General features: G+C 44.3%; 1 long non-coding RNA gene across 2 annotated transcripts in view; it reads left to right on the top strand.

Annotated features, from left to right (window-relative positions):
• Positions 1–16,866, top strand: part of LOC126985519 (uncharacterized) — a 151,659-nt gene that overhangs the window by 45,239 nt on the left and 89,554 nt on the right. For both annotated transcript variants that reach the window (XR_007738772.1, XR_007738768.1), the window contains exon 2: positions 207–265. This is a non-coding gene — a long non-coding RNA (uncharacterized LOC126985519). The remainder of the gene's footprint in view (positions 1–206; positions 266–16,866) is intronic.

Below are 16,866 nucleotides of genomic sequence, written 5' to 3'. Positions count from 1 at the left end.
ATTCTCCTCACCGTGTCTTCTTTTCCTTTTCTTCCCTTTTCTTTCCTTTTCTTCCCTCTTCTCTCCTTCTCTTCTCTCTTCTCTCCTTCTCTTCCCTCTTCTTTCCTTCTCTTCCCTCTTTATCCCTCTTCTTAGCTTTATTTATGCTTCTTCTGTGAGGCGGTACGTTTCTGAACCGCCTTTTGATCATGTACTTTTTCTTTCAGTGTCAGAAAAAAAAGAAGGCAGGACTCGGGCGGGCCAGCAAGACGGATGGACAAACAACGTGAGTACCTATGTTAATCTTTCCCTTTCGCTGTACAAATGCTCCTTTTGATGATTTTTTTTATGCCATATGTTACTTTTATAGTGTCACAAAAAGGTACTGAGAGATTGAGTGGGTCAGAAAGGTGGAAAAAGGAGGTAAACAGCCATGTATAGTTCTCGTTTTCAATACACAGATTTCTATTTTCTATCGCATTCAAAATTCATCCATGTTTGTCTACCGTGATTACTTCTAAGCAGTCCCAAAAGTGGTGCTCCCGGCTGGTCTGAAGTGAATTAAGGGCGGCAGGAAGTTGGGTATGAAAGACGGGAGCAGGCAAGGAAAGTTCAAAAAAAGCACAATTCCGTCATTACTCTGTTAGTGCATGTATGAAGGTTCTATTATACCCGATCCCAATTTTTATTAAGTTCATATAATTCCTGCTTCTTTGCTTGCCATGATCATTTCTGCGGGGCTGTTTTTCCTTGCTTAGCTTCAAAATGTCCTTCTCGACAGTCTCTTAGCTTCTCGATGTCTCTTTTAATAGTTTCTTCGCTTTTGTCTATCTCTTTGTACGATTGCGGTTTTCTATTGTTTTTGTCAGTTTCTTATCAGTTTTGTTTTGTTTTTGTTTTGGGCAGGTTTCTCTCTCTCTCTCTCTCTCTCTCTCTCTCTCTCTCTCTCTCTCTCTCTCTCTCTCTCTCTCTCTCTCTCTCTCTCTCTCTCTCTCTCTCTCTCTCTCTCTCTCTCTCCCTCTCTCCCTCTCCCTCTCCCTCCTTTCTGAAATGTGTGTGAGTGGGAGAGCGACCTGCGAGTCTGAGATTGGAGTGAGCGAGTGAGGGATAGGTATCGGGAAGGAGGGAGGGGGAGGAGGAGGGAGGGAGAAACAATAAAGAAGAGTAGGGGAAGTTACGAAGAAGTAGAGATATATGAGCAAAGTTAGTAAATGCTGATAAGCGGAAAGAAATACAGCGAAACTATAAAAAAAATTACTGAACCGAAGAGCTGGGATAGAATGTGTGTGTGTGTGTGTGTGTGTGTGTGTGTGTGTGTGTGTGTGTGTGTGTGTTGAGTGGGATTAGAATTGGATGTATTCTGTTTTTCCCCGCTTTTAGGTTATTTACTTATTATTGGTTCATATACAATTATCGATATTGTTACGCGTTACTGATATATTATAGCTACTACTACTACTACTACTACTACTACGGTAAACTCTAATACTAACACACACACACACACACACACACACACACACACACACACACACACACACACACACACACACTTATACATAATTAATCTGTAGTGCCCACAACGGAACACTCCATCTATGAAATTAAACCAATACGCTGACCTGAATAGTAGTGGCAGTAATTGTAGTTGCTGTTGTAGTAGTTGTAGTAGTAGTAGTAGTAGTAGTAGTAGTAGTTGTAGTTGTTGTAGTGGTTCAGTCTCTCCTTTAAAGTAACAATCAGCACCACAATCACTGAGAGAGAGAGAGAGAGAGAGAGAGAGAGAGAGAAGGCAGGGTAGACTCAAAAATATTTCCCATAAACAGACAGAATTCCGCCCTTGGATACACCACTTCCCCGCCAACCCCCTATTTTTCTCCTCCCTCCTCGTTCCCCTCCCCTTCCCTCTCCCCCTCCTTCCCTCCCCTTCCCTCTCCCTTTCCCTCTCCCCCTCCTCCCCCTCCCCTTCCCCCATTCCCACAGCGCTGCCCTTCGCACTAATAACATTATTAGACCCACATTAAAGTCGTAAGGCCGAGATTATTGCAATATTTTGGCCGATATTACGCGGGAGACACAACCGATATTGCCAGCCTTCCCGCGGGTCCGAACCTGACCGCAGTTTTGGCTCAGGTGTGTTGGCGAAATGTGAGCCGATTTGCAATGGTCATTAGTCGTAACTTTGCCCGCTCATAATACTTCCCTCCACACCTGTCCAGCTTACCTCCTCCTCCCCCCCTTCTCTCCCTCGGTGCCTCCTCCCATTTACACCCCTTCCTTTCACATCTACACCTTACATGTATACACACAAATGGAGCCTTGTATTTTTATTTCCTCTCACTGTATAACATTTTTTTTTCATAATCCTTTCCTTTATACTTGTGCAATTTCCTGTTTCCCCACCTTCACTACACGTCCTTCCCCTACACTCCCTCCCTTCTATCTATAATTTACACAAACACACATAGAAACACATTCTTCTACCTCCTTTTTCCTCTCTCTCTCGTTGCTCATTCATCTGTATAATTTATGTTTATAGTGGTATCTTTACACACATGATATCCTGCAATTTGTAGTAAAAATAACAAAAATAAGAGCTCTCATTGTTAGATAGTGAATTTCATTACCGGAGATGCACACATGAATTTACTGAATACGCAAATGTGGTGACTGTTTGGGAAATGGTAAGTTAAAGTTAATCTATCGTAACATATTGAGATCAAACCACCAGCATCCACAACCTCAGTCATGTCATCCCAGTGTTCACCCTCCCTTACCCTTCCTCCCTCAGTATCTTTCTCCTGTCCTCTCACTCCCTCGCCTCCTTTTCCTACTTCAGCACGCCGCAGCTTCCCTCAACCCCCTCATCACCCTCCCTCAGTTTTCCTCTCTTCCTCAGCCTCCCTCAGTCTCCCCTCTCGCCCCCTCAGCATGCAACACCCTCCCTCCCTCTTCTTCTCTCCCCCTCGGCTTCCCCCTCTCTTCCACAGCCTCCCTCAGCCTCCTTCATCTCTATGCGACCTCATGAGCGGCCGGCATCACGCAGAAGAAATTTATCTCCCACAAGTGCTGGAGATAAAAGTGTGGAGAGAGAGAGAGAGAGAGAGAGAGAGAGAGAGAGAGAGAGAGAGAGAGAGAGAGAGAGAGAGAGAGAGAGAGAGAGAGAGAGAGAGAAGGCAAATAGAAACAAGAGAGGAGTGGATGAGCTCAGGAGAAGAAATGATTGAGGGTGGAGAGAAGGGAAGAGGCAAGAGGGAGAGATAGAGAGAGAATGAGAGTGTGAATTATGAAGGCGGCGGAGGGGATGAGGACAAATGTGATAAACGGAAAAAGGGGGAAGCGAAAGGAAAACAAAACAAAACTATGAAACTAAAAAGAAAAAAAGGAAGCTGAGGAAATTAAAATCAACGCCATCAAAGAGAAAATAACAAAACGAGATAAAATTGAAAGGGGAGGAAAGGGAGAGGAAATTATGGAGAGAAAAGAACAAAGGGAAAAGGATTTGGAAGGATAAAGAGAGTGAGAGAGAGAGAGAGAAGACTTGCAAGAAAAAAAGAAACACACAATAGAGAAGCAAAAAAACACGAGACCTTTGATAACAGAAGCGCAAAAAAAAAAATAATTACTGGAAACAAAAATGTATAGATAAAAAAAAAAAAGAAGAGAGAAAAGAAGGTAGATAAAACTGAAAGATAATTAAGGAGGGAGAAAAAGAAAAAAAATGCAGCTCGTCGGGTTTCTCTGATTTGTTTATTTTAATAGTTTTGTTATTGATTCTGACATTCTCTCTCTCTCTCTCTCTCTCTCTCTCTCTCTCTCTCTCTCTCTCTCTCTCTCTCTCTCTCTCTCTCTCTCTCTCTCTCTCTCTCTCTCTCTCTCTCTCTCTCTCTCTCTCTCTCTCTCTCTCTCTATCTCTCTCTCTTCTCTCTCTCTCTCTCTCTCTCTCTCTCTCTCTCTCTCTCTCTCTCTCTCTCTCTCTCTCTCTCTTTTTTTTCTTTTCCGAAGCGGAGGTGAAGAGGAGGAAGAATTGAAGGAAGAGGCAGGCTGAACACTAAAGGTTGGGTGGACGTGGTGTTTGAATCTGTGTTTTCTTATCTATCTACCGTCATTTATAACTGTTTACTGTGTTTATATAGATTTCTTTCGAAGCGTTGGTGAAAAGAAGGAAAGAAGGTTGGAGGTGAACGTTGTGTTGGAGTCTGTGTTTTCGTGTCAGTCTTTCGTCAATTATTACTCTGTTCAGTGTGTATTTCTGTTTTTTTTTTTTTTCGAAGCGCAGGTGAGGACAAAGGGAAGAAGATGCAGCTTAAACTCTAAAGGTTGGAGGCTGAGTGAACGTGGTACTGGGGTCTGTTTTCCTGTCAGTCTCTCGTTATTTTTATCTCCCTGCTCAGTGTTTTCATTTCTGCTTTGTCTGTTAGTTACGTTATTATTTTCATCTTAAACACAAAAGGTTGAAGGTTGAGTGAAAGTGGTGTTTGAGTGTATGTTTTTCCATCAACATTACGGCATTTATAACTTTCTGCTCCGTTTGTTTTTATTTCTGCCTGGTCTATAATTGTGTTGTATAATATTGCATCTTATAGACGTTTCCAAAATTTGAACGTTTGAGGTTTAGCGAAGTGGCGTTGAACACTTGTGCTTCTTTGTCGATGTCACTCATGTTGTTTGCGCTCATTTATGTTTAATCCATCTTGCCACACTATTGATATATTGTAGCACTTGATGGTGGAGTTCAACGTTCTCAAAGTGACGATGGATCCTGTGTTTTTATCTATCAATCCTTCGTCAATTATCCAGATTTATCTTGTTATGTACACGCTGCGTCTGTGTCATCCGAGTCTTTAAGAGGATAATGAACACTAATGGCTGGAGGCTTCGGGTTTCTGAGAATGGTCTTGAATTCTATATTTGGTCGTAAATCCTTCGTCAATGTGGGACTCTCAAAGCTTTCATGTAAAGAGTACCACTGGACTCGTCATTGGTCCTTCTGTCTTAAACAACATTGTATATTTTTTTCTGTATTAGTTGCATAAAACATTAAAGGCAAAGGTGTTCAGAGAGACCGCTTTACTCAGTGTTCGCTAGTAAATATTTCGTTGCACCTGTCAATTCCTATCGATCCTGCTGATAGGGTTGTTTCTGTGCGAGACAACCGTGAGCGGAGGAGACCAAGGCAACTCACCCGTAACTCATGACAGAGGCAAGTTGATCGATCCTTGGAAGGACTTAGGATGGGAAGAGATCGTGGAGGCCATGGAGGGTAGAGGCTTGCTCGGAAGTGGGGCGTCGGGGGGTAGAGGCAGCTAGTAAGCGAAGCAACGCACCCCTTGGCATATGCTCCCCGTTAGTTAGTATCAGTCCCTTGTGTATTTGCTGGAATAACTTTATATTCACGACGCATTTCGCAGGAGGAGGAAGAAGCAGCTTGGACGCGTTGTTTCCGAAGGTTTTTCCTGCATAAGCGCGCACCGGATGCTGTGTCTGGCTCTTTATCTTTCTCCCCTCGTGTCCGTGTAATGTATTATGCGCCGTCTTTAGCGGTAAGCAAGGAGGGAGCTGCTTCAACGCGCGTTAGTAAAGGCTTTCATGCATTAAACAAGTATTGGATTTCGTGTTTATCTTTCGCTTTCGTCGTAATTGCTCGTTTTTACCTATTTAAGCGTTACACAGCATCTTCAGCGCGAGCCAAAGGAAGGGAGAAGAGACGTGCATTTGTAAAGGATTGCATGTCTTAAAGAAGCACTGGATTCCGTGTTGGTCCTTTTTTTCGTCATAAACCAGGTGGTAGAGAAGAGGGGAGGAGGGGGTGGGGGTGAGGCCAAAGAGGAGGTTGTAGGGTTTGAGGAAGAGGTGAGGATTGTTGAGGAGGAGGCTGTGGAGGTCCATGAGATTGTTGGAGTTGAGGATGGAGATGGAGGAGGTAGTGGTGATGGTTGAGAGGGAGGTGGCAGCATCTTCAGTAGTAGGCGAAAAAAAAAAAGGAACCATGACTACTTAAGAGATTTTCCACTAAACAGATATTGAAATTCGTGGTTATGCATCTCCCCTTGCCTTTTTTTTCCTTCTTTCATCATAATTACCAACCTAGATATTCAGTGCATTACGCAGCATCTTCAGCGGCGGCCCAGGCAAGGAAGGAAGGCGGCGGGAATGAATACTTAATGTTAAAAGAGCTTCAGGACTAAACACCTATTGGATTTCCCGTTGACATTAATTTCTTCGTTCATTATTTCCCTGTTATCAGTGTCCGCCGTCTCTCTCTCTCTCTCTCTCTCTCTCTCTCTCTCTCTCTCTCTCTCTCTCTCTCTCTCTCTCTCTCTCTCTCTCTCTCTCTCTCTCTCTCTCTCTCTCTCTCTCTCTCTCTCTCTCTCTCTCTCTCTCTCTCTCTCTCTCTCTCTCTCTCTCTCTCTCTGTCTCTCTCTCTCTCTCTCTCTCTCTCTCTCTCTCTCTCTCTCTCTCTCTCTCTCTCTCTCTCTCTCTCTCTCTCTCTCTCTCTCTCTCTCTCTCTCTCTCTCTCTCTCTCTCTCACCTCCCCTCCACCTCCTCATCTCTCCTCCTCACTCTCCTCCACTTCCTCCTCCTTCCCCTCCTCACCCTCCTCTCCCTCCATTACCTCCTCCCCTCTCCACCTGCTCTTCCCCCGCGAGCTAACCAAAGCATCCCTCAGCTCGCCTCGCTTGTAAATGAGTAATTAGTGCGATAAAGGCTGAAATTAATGAAAACTACGTCGAGCTCCGCCCTAAATGACTCACTGGGCTGTGGCTTTAGTCTGTCTCTCGCTTTATTGCCGGACTTTATTGATAGAGGCGGCGGGGGATGCGCGCTCATGGCTGGATTAATTGTGCAGGGAGAGATTTGCATATTTTCCTCAGTCTCCCCTTCCCCTGCCGATGTTTATGGCGTCGTTGTCTCTGTTTAGTTTTCTCCCTCGGTGAAGCGTCTCCGTTTGGTTTCGACGCTTTGGGGCGCGTGTCGCTTACCGGGAGAGGAATCGAGGAGTTTATTAGGAGGGTTGGATCGTGTACCTTATTTATTTGGTTGGGTTTTTCGTACTTAAGCAACGAAATGTCTTTTTAAAGGAATCAACTGGGAGTATTAACGTTAATCGCTGCCCTTTTGTTTGTTAGGGCTTAATCATGCCTCATTACAGTTTTTTTTACCTGACGTAAGCAATTAAATACCTCAGGCGAAAGAAATATTGAAACTAAAAAAATATAAACATAATGAAAATACGAGACATTGCCGTATTCCAAGCTCTCCCTCGCTAAGCTGTGTCACACATTACCTGCTTAAAAAAAAACTGCAGCTTCCAAACTATTTTCCGCCTTCGCTATACGCCACATACTTCACCTCCATTCATTATTTTATTGGCCTATTTGCGCCATACTATTATTTACAGAGAAAATAATATGCTAAAGGCAGACCCTAAATCGTGCGTGTATGTGGTTTATAGGAAGGTAATAGGGAACGGGGCCTGGCGGACGGATATTATTGGAACTTGTCTCGAGAGAATGGCCTAGGAAGGGAGAGCTTGCAATAGGGGCGGCGGCTAGGCTCCCCACCACCTCTTTTATGCGTTCCCTCAAGTAGCAATGAAATATCTCTCACGGAAATAAAATGGCGAAAATATGAACCCTTCCCCGCATTTCTTCGCCGATAAACGGATAAAAAGCCACTGGTAATAACACTTCCATAGACGGCGCTCGGCTCCCCCATCGACGGAAGGTAAATAAATCACTCTCCTCACCGCCAATCCATTACCCGAAGTGCCATGCGTCTTGCAGGTAGTCACGCATAGCCGGGCGCCGCGCGGGTAAAAGAGGAACTTAATGACACATGAGGGAACGCGGATGCACGGCGCTAATTCCGTGAAGAGTTATTGACACGCGGTCGTTCCCTGGCTCAATGAGGTGTGCGGGGGCGGGGGCGGGAACGAGGGTGGCATTGGCGGGGTGGTGGAGGCGGCGGGGGCGGGGGCGGCTTAAGGGGAGCTTCCAGGAACACTCTAAAAGCTTTTTCTCGTGTGTTTTGAACGTTTCCCTCGCCCATATCGAACGTTCTGCACCTAATCCCCTTATATCGAAGAAAAAATGTCGAAATGAGATGTTTTCAACGTTTTATTCCCGTATACCGAACGTCCTGTACCTGTATCTTGCGTATATTGAAGAAAAAATGTGTCCAAATGCCATATATCTAACTTTTTGCTTGCGTATATGGAACGCTCAGTGTCTAGAATCACTAATATCGAAAAAAAGGGTCCAATTAAGATGTATTCAACGCCTATATCGAACTTTTATATCTAAATCCCTTTAAATCGGAGAAAAAGTGTCCAGATAAGATGTATTCAACGCCTATATAGAATGTTCTGTATCTAAATCCCTTTAAATCGGAAAAAAAATGTCCAGATAAGATGTATTCAACGCCTATATCGAATGTTCTGTATCTAAATCCCTTTAAATCGGAGAAAAAGTGTCCAGATAAGATGTATTCAACGTTTCACTTCCGTAAATCGAACGGGTTTTTTTTCTAGAATCACTGATATCGAAGAGAAGCGTCCAAATGCTATATATTCAACGTTTACCACGCGTATATCAAACGTTTTGTATTTAACGTCTACGAACTTTCTATACCTAAATCCCTTTAAATCGAAGAAAAAGTGTCCAAATAATATGTATTCAACGTTTACCACGCGTATATCAAACGTTTTGTGTTCAAATTCCCTTGTATCGAAGAAAAGTGTACAAATGATATATACTCAACGTTCTCCACGCGCATATCGAGCCTCTGTATCTAAATCCCTTTAAATCGGAGAAAAAGTGTCCAGATAAGATGTATTCAACGCCTATATCGAACTTTCTATATCTAAATCCCTTTAAATCGGAGAAAAAGTGTCCAGATAAGATGTATTCAACGCCTATATCGAACTTTCTATATCTAAATCGAAAAAGTGTCCAGATAAGATGTTCTCCACGCGCATATCGAGCCTCTGTATCTGTATCTTGCGTATGACGAACGTTCTGAAAAGGGAGACAATGACATTCTTCCAGGAACATTCTCGAGTGTCCCTGTAAATCGGAGAAAAGTGTCCAGATGAGATGTATTCCGATATCGAACACTATATCGTAAATCGAGTGCTGAGTGCTGATACCAAACAAATGTCGTCCCGTTTTATACTCAAAGTTTTCCACGCGCATATCGAGCCTCTGTATCTGTATCTTGCGTATGACGAACGTTCTGAAAAGGGAGACGATGACATTCTTCCAGGAACATTCTCGAGTGTCCCTGTATATCGAGCGCTGAGTGCCGATACCAAACACATGGCAACTGTTTGGGACGACGTTAAAGAGAGAGCGGTTAGGAGCAGCTTCCGGGAACCCATTACGTAATCGTGGTCATGATATCAATCGTTTCGGCGCCAGAGCACACAAATTTGAGTTTTCGTAGGAGTTTAGGGCATTTCTAGAAGTTTTATAGCCCTGGTGATAGTTTGACCTTTCTTCTGCACCATGAGCCTATAAAAACACTCACTGGATCCGATTACTCTCCTTATCAGCCTTTGGAAAGAGTTGATGTGAGAGGTGGAAGAGTCTGAAAGTACCGATCATTGTCCTCGCGAAGTGAACGTTTTCCTGGCATGCACTGAACGTTCCATAACTATTTTCATATTTATCTATATTTATTTTCTACTTACATGTATAAATTAAACATTCGCCTCTTATATATAGGACTTGAGGTGCCCCTTGCTCCTATGGTGAGCGTTTATCTCGCTTATATATCCTCTCCTTCCGAAATTGACCCCTCTTTCGGCCACCTCCTTGGATTCTTTTTAGGAGCAGCGAGTAGCGGGCTTTTTTTATTATTGTTTCCTCTTTTGTGTGCCCTTGAGCTGTCTCCTTTGTTGTAAAAAAAAAATATCGAACTTGGCGTATATGGATTGTCCTTTTATCTATCTCTTGCCCAGCTCGCATTTTTCTTTCGTATCTATTAAGGAAGCTGAGGCGTAGGTCATCCATTATCTTCGATCTATTATATTTTATTGTTCATTTTATTCGCATTTTCCACTTTACTCTATTTAGGAGCAGTAAGTAGCCGGCTTTTTTTTTTTTTTTTCATTATTATTATTAGTTTTTTTTACGCCCTTTCACTGTCCCCTCTGCTGTAAAAAAAAAGTGCTTAATTATTTTCTTCCTCAGCTTTCAGTCGCTTTACCGCTTCTTTTTTTTTTATCCTCGTAACCTTTTTTTTATTCCTGGTTTTCTTTCATCAGTTTGCAATTCGTAGTTTCGTCTCAGTGTATGACGTGTGTTTTATCTATCTTTCCGTCGCTCTATCTATCACTTCTTTGTATCTGTCGAGGAAGTGGAAGCGTGGGTCGTACTCGTCGATCTATATTAGTTTTTTTTTGTTGTTGTTGATGTTCTTTGTTCGCATTTTCCACGTAGAACTGTATTTTTTTTCTTAGTTTACTCCAAGCCTTCCACTTCCCTTCACTCATTTTTCTTTTTATCATCGTAACTTTTTATTTTACTCCTATAGTTTTCTTCGGTTAGTTTCCATTTCATATCCCTTTCTCTATCTTTCCCTGTCTCACTTTATTTTATTTTTCCTTCTTAGTTTACTCCAAGGCTTCCACTTCCCTTCACTCATTTTTCTTTTTATCATCGTAACCTTTTACTTTACTCCTATAGTTTTCTTCGGTTAGTTTGCATTTCATATCCCTTTCTCTATCTTTCCCTGTCTCACTTTATTTTATTTTTCCTTCTTAGTTTACTCCAAGGCTTCCACTTCCCTTCTCTCATTTTTATTTTTATCGTAACCTTTTATTTTACTCCTATAGTTTTCTTCGGTTCGTTTGCATTCCGTATTTTCGTCCCTGAGTGTATGGCGTCTCCTTTATCTATCTTTCCCTGTCTCTCTCTGTCCCGTCTTCGCGTCTATCGGGGCCGTGGACGCGTGAGTCGAGGCAGTAATCGGTAACGTGGGTGACGCCGTATACTGTGGTGTTTCGTTTTCTTCGAGCTCTGTTATTTTTTGTTGTTCATTCGGTTCGCATTTTCCACGTAGTACACTTTTTTGTTCCTCAGCTTAAAGCATTCCAAGCCCCTTCTCTCTTTTTTTTATCCTCGTAACCTTTCTTTTATATTCGTTTTCATTGATTAGTTTGCAATTCGTGTTTTCGTCTGATATTTTTTTTCTCTTAAGTGTGTGTGTGTGTGTGTGTGTGTGTGTGTGTGTGTGTGTGTGTGTGTGTGTGTGTGTGTGTGTGTGTGTGTGTGTGTGTGTGTGTGTGTGTGTGTGTGTGTGTGTGTGTGTGTGTGTGTGTGTGTGTGTGTGTGTGTGTGTGTGTGTGTGTGTGTGTGTGTGTGTGTGTGTGTGTGTGTGTGTGTGTGTGTGTGTGTGTGTGTGTGTGTGTGTGTGTGTGTGTGTGTGTGTGTTAATACTTGTCATTTCCTTCCACTCTCGTAAGCTTCCCTCCCTCCATACTTCCAGCTACCCGTGTCTCGTCAACCCGTTCTTCTACACTCACTTCTACTATTGTTTTCTACTTCTAGTTATTAAATTACTTTTCATTACTTTTCCCCTCAAATCACCTTCCTTCCTTTCCTTCCAGCCACACAATCAGCCATCCATGTTTCGTCAATCCCTATTTTTCTACTCCAACTTCCACCATTGCTTTCTACTACTCACACAACTACTTTTCATTAGTTTCCCTCTCCCGTCACCTTCGCCCCCTCCCTTTCAACCAGTCAGCCATACCGTCAACCCGTTATTCAACTCTTTCTTCTGTTATGGCTTTATACTCCAACTTGTACTATTAATCTCTGTTATTTTTCCCCTCTCGTCACCTTCCCTTCCTCCCTACTTCCAGCCAGCAATTTCATATCAAGCCTTTTTTTATCTACTTTCACTTTACTATTGCTTTCTCCTTCTTACTCAGTCACTTTCCGTTATATTCCTCTCGTAACCTTCCTTCCTTTTATCCAGCCAGCCAGTCTTGTTTTCTACTCTTCTACCATTGTTTTTTAATTTCTCTTACACGATACTCCTCATTGTTTCCCCCTCTTGTAGCCTTTCATTCATCCCTTCTTCCATTCAACCAGTTAATCAATCACTCATATCTCGTCAACCCTTTTTATTACTCATCTTCTATTGCTTTCTATTCATACTTATACAGTTACTTCTCACTTTCAACTCCTACTGATTCAATTTCTTTCCATTGTTTTTCCCCTCGCGTGACCTTCCTTCCCTCCCTCCCTCCCTCCCTCCAGTCGGTCAGTCCATCATGCCTCGTCCACCTCAACTCAACGGATTTCCTTACCTAAGATTGAGAGGATATTGACAAAAGCCGGCTAACCAACTCTCCCTCCCTCCCTCCCTCTCTCTCCTTCTCTCTCTTCCTCCCTCTCTAGTTTATCTCTCCCCTTCCTCTCTCTAGTTTCTCTCTCTCCCTTCCTCTCTCTAGTTTCTCTCTCTCCCCTCCTCCCTCTGTCCCCTCTTTCATTTTTCTCTTCCTCTCTCTCGTTCTCCCTCATACCTCTCATTTCCTCCTCTCTTCTCTTCCCCCATCTCCCTCTCTCCCTCCCTCTCTCTCGATTTTCTCTCCCTTCCTCTGGTTCTCCCTCCCTCTTCCATTTTCCTCTTCCTCTCTCTCTCTCATTCTCCCTCATACCTCTCACTTCCTCCTCCCTTCCCTCCCTCCCCCTCATCCATCTCTGTCTCCCTCACCCTCCCTCGCTCTCTCAACATTGCACCCTCTCTCCTATAATACCTCCCTTATCACCCTCTCCCCTAGCGACACTCCCCTTAGTTCTTCACCCCTTGGTTTATTCCCTTCATACGCCCTCTTCCAACACCCACCTGCTGCTATATGCTCCCTACACCCTTTTCTACGCTCCCTTTTTTTCTCTCGTATGCCTCTCCTTTTTCATGGACTTATACCTCTTTCCTTGTTGTTCCACCCTCGCTTGGCTCGTTCTCTCACTCGTACTCTCTCTCTTTCCTCAGACTTCATCATATGTACTCCCTGCTTACCTGTCATACACCTAATAATAATAACATCCACGTCTATCCTTCTGTACAACTCTGCCCTCCCTTTTCCACAACTTTTTTCTCCACTTTTTTTACGCAGTTGCGGCGCCAAGACCCAACGCCCCCAAAATCATCATCATCCACTTTTTTACAATTTTCATTTTATCTCCTCTTTACCCTTAATGTTGCCTCTTTTCCTCTCTTCTTTCCCTTTCTTACCCCGTTTTCTTTTTTTTTTCCATTTCTCCTCTTCCATAATCCATTTTTTTTTTGTTCTTTTTTTTTCTTTATCGTGTGTTCTCTTCCTTACGTCTGCCTTTTTTTCCATGCTGTTCCAAATTTTTCCTCCTTTTCTCACATCTGTTTCTTTTCCCTTCTCCCCTTTTCGGTCACCCAGTTTCCCTCTTTCTCCAAATCTTCTATACCCTTTTTCCCCTTCCACCGTTTTCCCCTTCTTCAGTATACCCATTCTCTTCATTCCTATACTTCCTCCCCTTTCGTCTTCCCCATCCCATTCCTGCTTTCTCCTTATACAATATCCGTCCCCTCACCTCCTGTACCTCCCTTTTATCTTTCTTTAATCATATCTTCTTCCCTTTCTCCCACTCCTAGGACCTACCCTTACCCTTTCCTCCCTTCGTTCTCCCACCCTTCCTATAATTTGTCAACTCCCTACCTGTTTATTTTGCTTACCCTTATTCCTCTCCCTTCCTCATTGCCACACCAAGAGCTTTCCCTTACCCTTTCCTCCATCCGTTCTCCCACCTTACCTACAACCAGTGTCCCCTCCTTTTCCTTCCTTTTTCTCTTCCTTCTCCCACATCTTCCTCCCTTCCACTCCTAAGACCTAACCTTACTCTTTTCTCCCTCCGTTGTCCCTTTCTTCCAAAAGTCTGTCCCCTCAAGACCCTCCCTTAGCTGCCTTTTTCTTTTCCTTCCCTCGTATCTCCCTCCCTTCCTCCCCTTCACATCCAGGACCCACCCTTGCCCTTTTCTTCCTCCGTTCTTATACCCTTCCGACAATCTGTTCCCTCCCCTCCCTCCTTTTCCCTTCCTTTTCTTATTTTCTTATATTTCCTTCCCTAATTCTCTCCTACTTCTAAGACCTACATTTACCCTTTCCTCCTTCCGTTCCATCGTCTTTCCTACGATCTCTGTCCCCTCCTTCTACCTCCATGATCCCTCCCTTCTCTTTCTTTTTCTTTCCCTTTCACCATATCTCCCTCCCTCCCTTACACACCCTCCCAAATCCTGCAACCTCCCCCCCCAACCCTTTCTTCCCTATCCCCTCCCATCACTTTCCTACCCTCCCTTGCACACCCAGATTTTACCCTAACCCTGTCCCCCCCGCCCTTCTCCCGCCCTTCCTTCCCTCTTTCCTGCCTTCCGCCCCGCCCTTCCCCCGACACGCATTATCTCGGCGGTGTGTTGGCGGGGCGTGCTCGGGTTTGTTTGCCGTGCTACCCCCCTCCCCCCCAGCGTGCAGCCCCTCGCTCGCCTTACTTCAGGATATTTGAGGTTCCGCACCGCTGGGGTTGTTATTTAGGCTCCCTCGGGGTTACTGTGTGAGTGGGGAAAGGGATAATGCCTAAGTTTAGTGAGCCTGGCCACCTCTTTTGCTCTGGGGTCTTGGGGAATGTCTGTATGTGTGTGCATGTATGTATGTGTGTGTGTGTGTGTGTGTGTGTGTGTGTGTGGTTTGTTGTGTGGGTTCGTCTGCTTGTGTGGTTTATTTTAAGGGTACGTTTTGTTGTGTGGTTTGCTTTTTGGGTATGTCCAGTGGTGATGGTGCTGGATGTGATGGTGGTGGTGGTGGATGCGATTTTTCTACGCCTAATTTTCTTTCTTTTTGTCACAGTTTGTTGATCCAGATTTTGGTAATAAAGATGTTAACAAATAAATCGAGGTGCCATTCTTAATACTTCTAGGCGGTACAAGTCATCTCAAGCGAATAAAAATGCTTAAGAAAAAGTCGATGAAGCAGCCCAGAGCTACATTTTCACTATTGCAACATTTTCGGTATGGCAACATTTTCAGTATGGCAATATTATCAGTATAGCAACATTTTTGGCATGGCAACATTTTCGGCATGGCAACATTTTCGGCATGGCAACATTTTCGGCATGGCAACATTTTCGGCATGGCAACATTTTCGGTACGGCAACATTTTCGGTATGGCAACATTTTCGGTATGGCAACATTTTCGACATGGCAACATTTCCGGTATGGCAACATTTCCGGCATGGCAACATTTTCGGCATGGCAACATTTCCGGTATGGCAACATTTTCGGCATGGCAACATTTTCAGGACAGCAACATTTTCCGTCTAAGCTTGTGTCCAGGTGCGGGGGTGAGGGGCTCCGTGGCGGGAGTACCTGGACACCTGCTGGACACCACACCTGGAGAAACCTTCCGCCGCAGCTCAGGCTTTGTGAGGTCAGAATGTCGCGAGCCCTAGCGCACCTGTGGCGTTGTATACAAGTTACCTCTCAGAATGATACAGCCGCCTCTCTGGCCAAAACAAGTCCTTGGTCGTGCTGTGTTTGTGTTTTGTAGCAGAAAGAAAGACCACTCTGATAGCGAGCTGCGTTGAATGCATGGCAGCAGAATGACCGTCACGCCGCTCGCCTCAGACCGGGCAGCAGAGGGTAACGAGAATGTGCAGGTGTCAAGTAGTCTTCGAAAAACTCACAATTACTTCCGATTATTTTTCCCCTCTCGTCACCTTCCCTCCGTCTCTTCCTTCAGCCATCTAGCCAGCCATGCCTAGTCAACCTTTTTTTCTTTTCTTCTACCACTGTTGCTGTCCACTTTTTATACCATCAAAATTCATCAGAAATTCTTATTGCCAGGTATTGGGGGATGCAACGCCACCCACTCGATGAACTTTACTCTCGACGTGATGTTAAGTCGTCTGGTGTTAACGGAAGACACAACGCAATATAGAAAACACAAACTCATACGCTGAGCTCAAACTGAAACATTCAACATGGCATTATTGATACTAGGGATTCAAAGAAACGTGGAGGAAGCAAACATTTTCAAGACGAGTCTTTTTCATATCGACACAGCTAGGCACGCACTCTTTGAGAATACATCACAGGCACGGTGGGGGGGGGAGGGGAAAAGACTGGGGTGAGGACGTTAATGGCACTGAAAAAGGAAACAATAAAAAGATTTCTCGACACCAAGCATCTGATGAAACAGTGGTTGCCTCATTGACTTAAAAAAAATATACTGGAAAAACAAACGGGAAAAAGAGAGTTGTTGTGAGGAAAAATCCGCGAAGAGTGAAGTGAATTTTTTGTCATAAATATTTTATTCGTCAGGAAAGTGTTGGTACACAGGAAGCAATACGCTCTGTTTATTTTCCATCCTCCTGCTCCTCCTCCTCCTCCACCTCTTCCTCCACCTCTTCCTCCACCTCTTCCTCCTCCTCCTCCACCTCTTCCTCCACCTCTTCCTCCTCCACCTCTTCCTCCTCCACCTCCTCCTCCTCCTCCTCCTCCTGCGTACTCTCTTCTCTTGCTTACTTCCTTCAACTCCACCATTTCATCATTCCCCTTTCATTTCCCTTCCTCCGCCTCCTCCTCCTGTTTGCTTCCTCCTACTCCTCACCTCCTCTTCCTTCTCCTGTTCCTCCCTTTTCTCCTTCTCCCTCCTCATTCTCCTGTTTATCTGCTTATAGTACAGAGAGTAAAGAGGAGGAAAGCTTGGGATAGGAGGAGGAGAAGGAGGGGGGTACTGAGGAGGGCTGAGGCGGGAGGAGAAGTGTAAGGAGACCAGCTCAGCCCAGCGGACATCCCTCACTCTCCCGCCCTTTGTCTTGGAGGACGAGGTGCGGAAGGGTGACG

The sequence above is a fragment of the Eriocheir sinensis genome, chromosome 5 (assembly GCF_024679095.1).
Source record: "Eriocheir sinensis breed Jianghai 21 chromosome 5, ASM2467909v1, whole genome shotgun sequence".
In the NCBI taxonomy this organism is placed as follows: domain Eukaryota; kingdom Metazoa; phylum Arthropoda; class Malacostraca; order Decapoda; family Varunidae; genus Eriocheir; species Eriocheir sinensis.
Note: the sequence above shows the minus strand (reverse complement) of the source record. Positions and strands in the feature narration are given on the sequence as shown.